The 10,791-nt window shown below is 40.9% G+C and overlaps 1 pseudogene; it reads right to left on the reverse strand.

Moving 5' to 3' along the window:
• Positions 1-107: 107 nt before the first annotated feature.
• On the reverse strand, positions 108-5,211 carry LOC133094889 (mitotic checkpoint serine/threonine-protein kinase BUB1 beta-like; annotated as a pseudogene).
• Positions 5,212-10,791: the final 5,580 nt, after the last annotated feature.

Raw genomic sequence — 10,791 nt, forward strand, 5'->3', positions numbered from 1 at the left:
GTTACCTAGAAATATACTTCTACCAAAAAGTAGAGAAGTGTTAGTAGTATACCTAAATTAAATCATAGCATATACAGGTCCAGTGTTCCACAGTACAACCATTGGTTTTAGGCAGGAATCTGCGAGAGACTTGACTGCCTATCTTGCTGGAAGAGGAAAGCCCCAGGACTGATTAACTTCCCTACCTTCCGTAAAGCTTTGTTCAGGTGACTTTGGAATGTGGTGTCAAACACCCCATTCATTTCTGCCACAAGTTCCTGCAGAACAGACACTGTGGACTCATCACTGGCATTCAGAATCCGCACAAAGAATTTATTCTACAGTTCACCACCTTTAGCTTATTTTGGCTAAGTTTCCAGAGGGACCCATCCCAGAAGACCTGCAGGTGTTCCTTGAACAATAGTAAATGTGCTAAATCTGCTATACCAAACAGATCTACCTGGTAGGGAGAAGAACAGTTAGCCAGGATCTTTTGTCCTTCCAGGATCTGTACAGTCTGAAAGCTGCTGAGGTTAAAAACGTCTAGCTCTGCCCTAAGGTCAACACTGTAGGAAAAGTCCACTATCTTCAAAGCTTGATTGTTCTTATTACAATCATAGGGATCGTGGATTCTGTTTCTAAGGATCAGACTCCTTGGACTCAAGTCACCATGGACTATTTCTGCTTTGTGTAGTTTCTCCACCATTGTCAAGAGGTTATAAATAATCAACACTGTCATTTCATGGGTAATAAATTCACTGTATTGAAGAAGATCCTGAAGGGTGAAGCAGTTTATATATTGGTGCCAAACGATACAGCCATCTTGGTATTGATACCAGCTACACAAATTATCACACTCCTCATTTAAACATTCCTTTAACTTGAAGTTGATATAAAAGTCCCATGGGGGCTTCCCTGGTGGCGCAGTGGTTAAGAATCTGCCTGCCAATGCAGGGGACATGGGTTTGTGCCCCGGTCCGGGAAGATCCCACATGCCGCGGAGCGGCTAGGCCCGTGAGCCACAACTACTGAGCCTGCGCGTCTGGAGCCTGTGCTCCGCAACGGGAGAGGCCACTACAGTGAGAAGCCCGCGCACCGCAATGAAGAGTGGCCCCCGCTCGCCGCAACTGGAGAAAGCCCTCGCACAGAAAAGAAGACCCAACACAGCCAAAAATAAATAAATACATAAATAAATTTATTAAAAAAAAGAAATCCCATGGGACAGGTTGAGAAGATACCTTTATTATGGTTAACTCTGCAGAGTTTCTTGGCGTCACCCAGAATAATTTGTAGTCTTCGCATAACAGGTATTCTTGTTTAATGCAATAATCCTCATTATCTAATTCAATTTCCTTCTCTATTTCCAAATTAGGCATTGGTCTATCTTCTACAAAAAACTCTGCAGAGGTACTCAGCTCTGGTTGGGATTGTAGTAGTTGTCTGCGATACTGTGAACACCAGGGTGACTGAGTAGGGCTGTCTGAAGTCTCACTAGTGAGCTCCAGTTTCTCAGGAATTTGAAGACTTTGATGGAGGAGGTGCTTGTAACTGAGGCAGAAGATCCAGAGAACCCAGAGGAGTGTGTGGCTTCACAGCTGTCTTCAATAATTGTGCTCCAAACGGCCGAAATCCACACTCCAGAGGCCCTCCTTTCCACATGCTGCCTCTCCCCTTCTGCGCAGTTCTCCCAATAACTAAGTTTTAAAGTGAAGCTATGAGATCTCTAGTTTTGTCTGTTTATGTGTCTGTGTGTACATTATTATGAGACATTATTATGAGATGTATCTACCTCTAGAAATATTGTCAAAATTAAAATTTAAAAAGAGCTCTATATAATTGACTTAAAAGTAAGGTGTTACAAACTAAATATTTCTAAATATAAAAGAAAGTGGTCGGAATGAATTTCAGGTTTATGTGATCTAAGAAATATTCAATATTAAATTAACATCTCGTTTTTAAAAATATTTTTTTATTGACGTATAGTTGATTTACAATGTTTTAGTGTCAGGTGTACAGCAAAGTGGTTCAGTTTTATATATATACTTTTTTTCTTTTTCAGATTCTTTTCCTATAAAGGAAAAGAAAATATTGAGTATAGTTCTCTGTGCCATACAGTAGGTCCTTGTTGGTTATCTATTTTATATATAGTATAACATCTGGTATTAAAGCTAGCTTAAGCTCGCTGACTTAAGTAATATAGACATGTCTTACTGTATTGTACCTAGGTTTACTAAAGGTCAATACATTCATGTCTTTTTTTTTTGGCTGTGTTGGGTCTTCGTTGCTGTGTGCGGGCTTCCTCTAGTTGCGGTGAGCGGGGGCTACTTTTCTTGGTGGTGTGTGGGCTTCTCATTGTGGTGGCTTCTTTTGTGGAGCACGGGCTCTAGGCGCACGGGGTTCGGTAGTTGTGGCTCGTGGGCTCTAGAGCACAGGCTCAGTAGTTGTGGCGCATGGGCTTAGTTGCTCCGCGGCATGTGGGATCTTCCCGGACCAGGGCTTGAACCCGTGTCCTCTGCATTGGCAGGTGGATTCTTAACCACTGTGCCACCAGGGAAGCCCCGCATTCATGTTATTTCTGTTACAGACTTTGTCAACAACAACAACAGCAACAAATTAACGTGGTAGGATAATATTTTCATAAGTTATAAAATGAAGGTAAATGAGATAAGAGTTTTCAGGTGAACTCTTTTAGAAATAATTATGTCGGGTATGTCTGTCTAAAATAGTTTCTCTAGATTTTTGGTAACTTGAGTTTTGTTAAGTTAAGTTAAATGATGGGAATTTATTGAATGTCCAGGTCGTTTCAAATGAGATAAAATGCTGAAACATTAATTGCTAAACAGGTCTAAAGTTAATCACTTTATTCTTCTTAGGAAAGGAAAACGAAAGATGTCTGGGTTTATTACAAACATACCTTGTACCACATTGAGGAAAGAAATTATTTTATATGTTTCTAGAGGTTATGGGATACTCCTAATCAGGGAATGCTGGTATGACAAACAGCTTATAATTACTTGCTGCTTGTTGGTTTGTGCTAGAGATTAAGGTTTTTAACAGTTAAAATTGTAGTATGTAATTAGAACTACTAAAGATAATAAGGGAAATATTTCAGTATGCAAGGAAAGTAGGATGTGTGTTTTCAGCAAAAGAAGGTATGAGGAATGGAAATACATTTTGTTAAGGGGAAAGAATGATTTTGTCCTAGAGCTGGTTATTTCTGTATTAAAAAAAATAAGGGACAAATTAATATGAATACAGAAACTTGTAGAAGATTTGTAAAAAGGGAGCCCTGAAAAAGGAGTTTTATACATGGTCAAGCTCAGATTAGATTCAATTTAATTTCGTAAATGGATTTTGTTATTAAAAGTAGACTGGTGCAAGACTGGATTTGGTTCTCTCTGTTAAGAGAATAAAGTTTTCTTGAAATACTGCTTTTTTTTAAAAAATTTTATTTATTTATTTATGGCTGTGTTGGGTCTTCGTTTCTGTGCGAGGGCTTTCTCTAGTTGTGGCAAGCGGGGGCCACTCTTCATCGCGGTGCGCGGGCCTCTCACCATCGCGGCCTCTTCCACTGCAGAGCACAGGCTCCAGATGTGCAAGCTCAGCAATTGTGGCTCACAGGCCCAGCCGCTCCACGGCATGCGGGATCCTCCCAGACCAGGGCTCGAACCCGTGTCCCCTGCATTGGCAGGCAGATTCTCAACCACTGCGCCACCAGGGAAGCCCTGAAATACTGCTTTTGGTAACAGATTTTGTGAGTTTTTTTGCCTTTAAGTGATGTTTTTTTTTTGAAATTTTTTGTCACTTTGATTAAGTAAGTATTGTTTCACAGTGACCTGTGATCCTATTTGACCAAGTGTTAATATTTTTGACAAATATCCCAAATATCAAATTCTAACAAAAGTTATTTTGACCTCTGGCTAACTCTGGGATGCTTCAAAGGAACCCTAAGACATCTCAGAGAGGAATATTAAACTAATTAGGCCTATTTGGTATGTTAAATTACTTGAGAAACATTGTCAAATGATTGGAGATGAACCTTAGTTATATTGTATGGATAAATGTTATAGGTATTCCAAAATTTATGTGAAATTCCTAAAATTCTGATATGCTCTGGTATAGTGTTATCAGTCATAATTCTAGTTATTATCTTAAAATCTTACATGTCACAGAAATATCCAAGTTTCTTGCCAATTGCCTTGTAATCAGATCTTTAACCATGCCATTTAAGTCTTGTCATTTATAGACAATCATTGTTTTACTCTGATGCTTTTATAAAATGAAAATCTTCAAGAAAATTCATAAAAAGGATTTCTGACAAATATAAGTTTCTGATAACTTTTGGATCATACCACTGAACTAGGTAATAAATTACAAAACTCTAATGGAAAACCTGAACACTTCATCCAGATCATCAGAAATTAATTACATGGGACTGAATGAACTGATAAACATGATTTATAATTTTATGACTTTTTCTGTAATATCCTGGCTTTTAATCTTTGTTTTCTAGAAAAACCTTTCCTCTTATGCTATGACTTACAAAAAGTTGATAAAGTATACCTTTATAAACAAAGATGAAACATTTATCTTTTTCACTATACCTAATCCTTACAGAATTCGGCTTCTCCAGCTGGGTCTCCTGTGGACTTGATTTATTGGTTTATTGACTTGGTTTATTACAACCAAATTACAACTAGTTATACTAATCATTGTTTTAATTTGTTCTCTTTGTTTCCAGATAGTTCATGCTTTGTGTCTCTCTCTGCTGTACTATGACCTTATTAATGTTACTAGCTTTATTACTTATCCCATCTAGTTTATAATACTGTCTCTTGCATTACCCAATGTGTAACCAGGTCTCCAACAAAATTAATGATGGCTAAACATCTTGAGGAAATAGATCAATAATTGTAACAGTGTGATTCTAGATATGAGAAGAAGCAACAAGGGAAAACATTTTCTGGATCATAATAGACTAGTAAGACAGGTGATCCAGAGAATTTTAGATTATCAACAGGGCCTAATCCAAAAAAAGTTAACACATTGAGTAGGCTATCAACAGAATCTTTGCCTGATCTAGGAATGAGCCTTCCTAGCACCATAGGACAAAATTGGTCATGAAATGTCTCCCAAATGTTGGTCGAATTTTATTACTAAGGGGAAGCACTGTGGGTGAAAAATGTTGCCTGCCATATCAACAAACAAAGGATGCTGCGGCCATCACGCCATGAGCCACTACAAACGCCCCTGACGGTGAGCTCTGAGGGAACTCAGGAGAGACAAACGGGCTGCCACTGCCAAGCCCTCAGCCACTGCAGCCACCCGAAGGGCGCACCCTGAGGGGACACAGGAAGGGAAAGAACAGGATACTGGCCCTGGACAACTAAGGTGCATAGCAAAGGAATGATTTCAATAAGCCCAGACTCTTGCATCCTCTCATCATACATAGAAAAGTGTTAAATTCGTTAACTTGAGATGTTTGGTTTTCTTTAATTAACAGTCATCTTTTGATGTTCTGACTACCTGGTTTTTGCTGCAGAACTCCTGTATATCCTGTAAAGGCTCCTCCCTTACCTCTTTGGAGCGGCCTCTCAGAACTATCTTGAGAAGCTGCCTCCCAGGCTTGAGTGCTCAGAAAGTCCACCAAATAAAACATAATTCTCAACTTTTAGGTTGTGCATCTTTCAGTCGATGCACTGAGATCTGGATGGTGTGACTGTGTCCTGCATAGACTAGGACCCTGGATACTGGCCACTCTGCTGTTTCTCTTTTGTGCATTCACCACCACCTATCAGCTGGACTTAAGCCTCCTGGGAGCATCACTGTGGTGGTTGTTTTTTTGTTTTTTTAAAATTATTTATTATTTTTGGCTGCGTTGGGTCTTCATTGCTGCGTGTGGGCTTTCTCTAGTTGCGGTGAGCGGGGGCTACTCTTTGTTGCCGTGCGAGGGCTTCTCATTGCAGTGGCCTCTCCCATTGTGGAGCACGGGCTCTAGGCACGAGGGCTTCAGTAGGTGTGGCACGTGGGCTCAGTAGTTGTGGCTCACGGGCTCTAGAACACAGGCTCAGTAGTCGTGGCGCACAGGCTTAGTTGCTCCGTGGCATGTGGGATCTTCCCAGACAGGGGCTTGAACCCGTGTCCCCTGCATTGGCAGGCGGATTCTTAACCACTGCGCCATCAGGGAAGCCCCACTGTGGTTGTTTTGTATTTGTATCTCTAGACCGTGAGCCTCAATTAAAAAAAAGAAAAAAAAAAGTAATCCTGTTTCAGTCCTTATATGTAATTGAAACAAATCTCATACTTTACTACTTGCAGTGCATAGATGTGTTTTCATTTTTAAAATGCTACTTAGGACACACTAAACGGTTCTGACCCACTGGGAATGATTTCTTAGGAGTGTAGAAGTTAGTGTTTATCTCCCGATTCAGCTTATTCTGGTGGTTTGTGGAAGTGAATTTGGGATCCAAGTGGCATTATTTCAGACAGCCATTCTCCAGATAGGCAGTGAAAAAAAAGGTTTGATGAAAAAACTTGGCCCCAGAAGGACAACGAATGAAATCTCAAAGCATAAAAAAGAGCCAGTCAAAAACAACCCCTAGAACCTTAGGCTCTAAGAACCAGCTGGGTCAGGCAAGGGGCTAGAGCCTCTAGAGCCAAGGAAAAGCTTTAACTACCTTCTAAAGTCAGTCTCTTTAAATCAGCCACATGGCTCACTGCACCTACTATTGTTTCCTGAAACTAGGTCTTTTGTTCTCCCTACACCTAGAACGTAGCAGGTATTTATGTTGACTGTCATGAACCCACATTAGCACACACTAATAGGACTAATTTTCTCCAGAAAAAAGGATAGTCCCATAACTTGTTCAGGGAATGGTATATAACATGGTACACAATACAGAAGAGCATAATTTTTAAAACTTCCTTTATATAGAATTCTAAGTTAAAAACTGTTGTTTTGCTTAATACTCTTAACCATGGGAGGTAGACAGGCTAGACTATATTAGCCCCATTTTATAGGCAGGAGTGGAAACATTTCCATATTTAGTATACGACAGATCTGGGGTATAAACCCTGGGCTTCCACACTCAACTGCTCTTTTCCCGTGACTTTTTGATACATCATTTTAAAGTAATCTGACTTCACAATGCTTTACAGTATAAGAGTAACATCTATAACATCTAATCCTGGCAGGTTCACTCTTGAGCCAATTAACTGTGAAATAAAATTCATATTTTATGGAAAGAGAAGAAAAAATTTAAACAAAAAATCTTGTCTGCCTTTTGGCCTCCTCTCTCCCACCACTGTGCATTGTGTATCTTGCATTATGCATTGACCAAACCTTTACCATCGGCAGAAATTTCTACTCAACCATAAAGAGCAACATTCTCCTAAGACAGTTCCTTAAAGGTAACATTCCTTCTTGATAAGGGGTCACATGGTGCTCAGATGTGGATTATGTAAATTGTCAATAGTATGTCATTTGATGTACAACCCGCTTCTGTCTCAAAACGCATATATAACTGTGTCTTGACTTCTAATGGGCGGAACAATTCTCAGGGCTTTGTGAGATGCTCTTCCTGGGTTATAACCCTCAAATTTGGCTCGAATAAAATTTTCCATTTCTTTTTTAGATCGACTGATTAAAATTTTTCATCGACATATGCTTGGTGTAGTCAGCAGGATATCAAAGACTCCTGCCAGAGGCCACCAGGAGTCTATGCAGAACAAGTGCTCGGTGCCAGCGTGGGCCCATTGAGCCCCACCTGCTTCTCAGCACTCCCCAGGTGTTTTTGCTGGGTTCTCCTGATATTTGTATCTCATTGTTTGGGTGTTGATCCTAAAAATTTTATTTGAGTTGGTTTTCACTTAAGACTTAGAGTCTTAAGGGGCACCGGTGCATTTCCTAGGCACCTAGGGGGTCTGGGCAAGAGGCCCAGGGAAACATGGGGCTGGGTTTTTGTTAAATTTGGCTTAAAAAAAAAAAAAGTTGATATATGGTCTGAACAAAACTTTTTTTTAAAAAGATTTATTGATTGATTGATTGATTGCTATGTTGGGTCTTCGTTTCTGTGCTAGGGCCCTCTCCAGTTGTGGCAAGCGGGGACCACTCTTTATCGCGGTGCGCGGGCCTCTCACTATTGTGACCTCTCTTGTTGCGGAGCACGGGCTCCAGACGCGCAGGCTCAGTAGTTGTGGCTCACGGGCCCAGCTGCTCCGCGGCATGTGGGATCTTCCCAGACCAGGGCTCGAACCCGTGTCCCCTGCATTGGCAGGCAGATTCTCAACCACTGCGCCACCAGGGAAGCCCTGAACAAAACTTTTGCTAGTGAAATCAGAGACTGAATTATTCAGCGCCAAAGAATAAAGGGACATTTTGCTCCTTCCAGCCACAAGCCATCCTCAGATGACTGAGGATCTTTGGGAAGTGTCTGAGGATCAATTTTCATGACGTGTAGCGGTCCCATAGGGAAATCCCATTACAGTCATTAAGTAAGTACTGCTCATCCAGGCGGCGTGACAGAGGCTGATCACCTAGTGTTCCGAGCACCCAAGATGGTTTTAGGCTGTCATTGGGAGAAACTGAGCCACCTAAAAGAAGTCGGACCAGGGAATTCCCTGGTAGTCCAGTGGTTAGGACTCTGTGCTTTCACTGCCGGAGGCCCAGGTTCAATCCCTGGTCAGGGAACTAAGATCCAGCAAGCCACATGGTGCAGCCAGAAAGAAAAGGTTAGTATCTGCAGATTTTGGTAACTTGAAACTAAACCAAGGTAAATTACGAGAATTCATTCACTATCCGGGTCATTTCAAACAGGATAAAATTCTGGAACATTAATTGCTGGGGAGGTCTAAGTTCTTAGAAGAGGAAAACTAAAGCATAAGCATAAGTTTGTCAATCAGGAAATGCTGATATGACAAACAGCATTTTTATTTATTTTTTTTGGCTACGCCATGTGCGGCATGCAGGATCTTAGTTCCCTGACCAGGGATTGAACTCGTGCCCCCTGCAGTGGAAGCTCGGAGTCCTAACCACTGGACCACCAGGGAATTCCAGAAAAAAATTAAGGTTTTAAGGTTAAGAATTATAAGGGAAACATTTCAGTATGCAAGGAAGTAGGATGTGTGTTTTCAGCAAAGAAGGTATGAGGATTGAAAATGCATTTGGTTAAAGGAAAAAAGGTTTTGTCCTAGAGCTGGTTGTTTCTGAATAGATACAGAAAGTTGTGGAAAGTTTGTGGAAAAGGAACACTGTGAGAGTTTTGTGCATGGTCAAAATTGGCTGAGATAAGATTGAACTTAATTAAGGAAATGTTTTAAAGGTAAAGTGGTACAAAACCTGAATTTGGTCCTCTCTCTAAGAGGACAAAGTTTTCTTAAAATATTGAACTGCTTTTGGTAATAGATTGTGAGTTTCTTTAAGTAATCTGTATTTGCCATTGAGATTTTTTTTTTAAGTTTTTTATCTTTTTGCCCATGCTTTTGCCTCATGGGATTTTAGTTCCCCGACCAGGGATCAAACCTGGGGCCCTGGCAGTGTGCACACCGAGTCCTAACCACTGAACCACCAGGAAATTCCCTGCTATTGAGATCTTTTATCGTCACGCTGGTTAAGTGAATTGGTATTGTTTCACAGTGACCTGTGATTCTATTTGACCAAGTGTTTTAAAACTTTTTGATATTTTTGACAAAGTTTCCAAAGATCAAATACTAAATGAAGGTCATTTGACCTCTAACTTTGAGGTTTTCCAAAGGGTCCCTGGAGCACCTCAAAATATTTGTTTTCTCTCCATCTCAGAGAGAGGAATATTAAACTAATTAGGCTTATTTGGTATGTTAAATGGGGAGCAGTTAAATAGATGGTGATAAAACTTCTTAGTTTATGTCATATGTGTAAACATTATTAATATATACATTCTAGAAATTAAGTGGCACTCCCAAAATTCTGGTATGTCCTGGTAAATGATATCAGTCATAATTTTAGTGTATGTCACAGCAGTAACCAAGTTTCTTTTCAATTGCATTGTAATCAAGTTCTTTAACCTTGACTCTTAAAGTCTTTTGTCATTTATAGCTAGCTATATGGTCAGTTAACCAGGTATTTGGTAGAAATGAGGTTAACTTTAGAAAGAAAAAGATGTTTCAGTGAATATTCTAGTTAATTCAGGTATTTACTGGCTAAGACTCACTTCTCAGATAGCTCCCTGCAAAGTTTAATTAAAAGGACACTGTTTCTGAAGGCTATCACAGTACTCTTAACTTTGGATGAAGATCAGATTCACCATGACCTGCAACCAGGACATTATTCATATTGGAAAAGACATCAGATAAAGGACTCCTTGCAGCCATGTTGGGAGGGACCATATCAGGCCTCTCCTGAATGAACTGAAACTCGTTTCTGTTTTTAATAAATTTACTTATTTTTGGCTTCGTTGGGTCTTCGTTGCTACACGTGGGCTTTCTCTAGTTGCGGCGAGCAGGGGCTACTCTTTGTTGCGGTGCGCGGGCTTCTCATTGCGGTGGCTTCTCTTGTTGCAGAGCACGGGCTCTACAGCACAGGCTCAGTAGTTGTGGCACAAGGCTCAGTAGTTGTGGCGCACAGGCTCAGCAGTTGTGGCGCACAGGCTCAGTAGTTGTGGCTCGCGGGCTTAGTTGCTCCATGGCATGTGGGATATTCCTGGACCAGGGCCCGAACCCGAGTCCCCTGCATTGGCAGGTGGATTCTCAACCACTGCGCCACCAGAGAAGCCCTGGCAGGCAGATTCTTAACCACTGCGTCACCAGGGAAGCCCAGTGAGACCCCTTTTAACCAGC

The sequence above is a fragment of the Eubalaena glacialis genome, chromosome 7, assembly GCF_028564815.1.
Source record: "Eubalaena glacialis isolate mEubGla1 chromosome 7, mEubGla1.1.hap2.+ XY, whole genome shotgun sequence".
NCBI classification, from domain to species: domain Eukaryota; kingdom Metazoa; phylum Chordata; class Mammalia; order Artiodactyla; family Balaenidae; genus Eubalaena; species Eubalaena glacialis.